This window comes from Astatotilapia calliptera, chromosome 20 (genome assembly GCF_964374335.1).
Source record: "Astatotilapia calliptera chromosome 20, fAstCal68.1, whole genome shotgun sequence".
NCBI classification, from domain to species: domain Eukaryota; kingdom Metazoa; phylum Chordata; class Actinopteri; order Cichliformes; family Cichlidae; genus Astatotilapia; species Astatotilapia calliptera.
The window spans coordinates 18,179,226-18,181,221 of record NC_137441.1 but is presented as its reverse complement, the minus strand read 5'-3'; the positions used below and the strand labels follow the sequence as shown (position 1 = coordinate 18,181,221).

At 46.9% G+C, this 1,996-nt stretch overlaps 1 long non-coding RNA gene across 1 annotated transcript; it reads left to right on the top strand.

Annotated features, from left to right (window-relative positions):
- The first annotated feature begins 796 nt into the window (after positions 1 to 796).
- LOC145422776 (uncharacterized) lies at positions 797 to 1,173 on the top strand. The gene is made up of 2 exons (XR_013904039.1): positions 797 to 921; positions 1,004 to 1,173. It is a non-coding gene; the product is annotated as an uncharacterized LOC145422776 (long non-coding RNA).
- The last annotated feature ends 823 nt before the right edge of the window (positions 1,174 to 1,996 follow it).

The window sequence follows — 1,996 nt, the reverse complement described above, 5'->3', positions numbered from 1 at the left end:
CTCTTTCAGAAAGTGTGCCAGTGGCTGACATTCCCTGTGAGGAACCCTATGCTGAGTCCAAATCCAGTATTGAAGGCGAAGATCATAAGATCAAAGGATCTCGTTCGGAAATTGGGCCAGTTCCTGATGTTCCCTGTGAAGAACCTTTTCCTGAACCTGAATCCAGTATGAAGTCCAAAGACCTTCAGATCAAGAAGAAGAAGAAGAAGAAGAAGGGCTTCTTCAAAAGACTTAAAAGTCTGTTCTGCTGTTGTTGCAGACCAAAAGACACTGACTGACATTGAAACTGAAATTGTCACCGTACTGAGTCTGCGGCCCAGTATTGGTGTTCCAGTAACTGTAAATATGTACAGCGGGGAAAATAAGTATTTGACACATCAGCATTTTTATCAGTAAGGGGATTTCCAAGTGGACTATTGACACAACATTTCCACCAGATGTTGCCATCAAGCCAAATATTGAAGTCATACAATCAAACCAGAACATATAAGTATACAAGTTAAACCATAATAAATAAAGTGAAATGACACAGGGAATAAGTATTGAACACACTTTATTCAATACTGTCAGGGTCCTGGGACTGGGCGACCCAGGATCCCTGGGCAGTCATGGACCTGCGTATTATTATTATGTATTTTTGGTGTCGTTTCTCCTTCTCTGTGCGTGTACATATGTGTGTTTCTCTGTGCTGTGTTAGTCTGTGTCCCACTCATATGTTTAGGCGAGGTATGGGTGTGTATGTCTGCGGGTGTGCCTGGAGGATGGAGCTCGGCCACCTGCAGGCCTGAGGGGTGTGGCCCTGCGGAGGGACTGGCCACACCCGAAGCCACACACCTGCCGCTGATCAGGGCTCGTCGGGGGAGCTACTTAGGAGAGTCTTGGAGCTCCCACCGACGCGGGATCATTGAGTTATCGTACCAAGTCAGTGTGTGTTAGCGTAGGTCTGTGCTGTGCGTATATGTGCTGGTTAGTGTTGACGGCTGCGTCTCTGGTTTCCCTACAGGAGGAGGAGTGGTCCGGAGAGGCAGCACGCACGGGGGTGCGGAAACACAACAGCGGGGAGCACGAGCACAGATATCGGAGGGAAGCACGCGCACGGGGTTCGAGGGAGCAACGGGGAATTATTGTGTTTACAGCTTTCCACTGTAAATAAAGAGCACTGTTTGCATCGCAGAGTCTGCGTTTTGGGTCCTCCTTTCCCCACATCCCCACGGTCTGCCAGCCAGACCGTGACAAATACTTTGTAGAAAAGCCTTTGTTGGTGATTACAGCTTCTAGACGCCTCTTGTATGGATAGACCAGTCGTCTGCATTGCTCAGGAGTGATTCTGGCCCATTCTTCCACACAAACGGTCTTTAAATCTTGAAGGTTCCTTGGGCCTCTTTTATGAACTTTAATCTTCAGTTCTCTCCATAGATTTTCTATGGGATTTAGGTCAGGTGATTGACTGGGCCATTCAAGCAACTTGATTTTCTTTCTTTGAAACCACTTCATTGTTTCCTTGGCCTTGTGTTTGGGATCATTGTCTTGCTGAAATGTCCACCCTCTTTTCATTTTTAGCTTCCTGGTAGATGGCAGCAGATTTTTATCCAGAATGTCCCGGTACATCTCTCCATTCATCCTGCCTTCAATAATATGAAGTCTGCCAGTACCCCTTGCTGAAAAGCAGCCCCAAACCATGATGCTTCCACCCCCAAACTTGACTGTTGGTATGGTGTTCTTGGGGTGGTGAGCAGTGCCATTTCTTCTCCAAACATGGTGTGTAGAATGACTGCCAAAAAGTTCAATTTTGCTTTCATCTGACCATACTATAGTCGTCCAATAATCCACAGGCTTCTCCAAATGCTGTTGCGCAAATTTTAACCGAGCCTTGACATGCCTTTTGTTCAGCAATGGAGTCTTGCGTGGTGAGCGTGCATGGATGCCATGGCGGTTCAGTGCATTGCTTATAGTTTTCTTTGAAACAACAGTACCTGCTGATGCAAGGTCTTCCTGA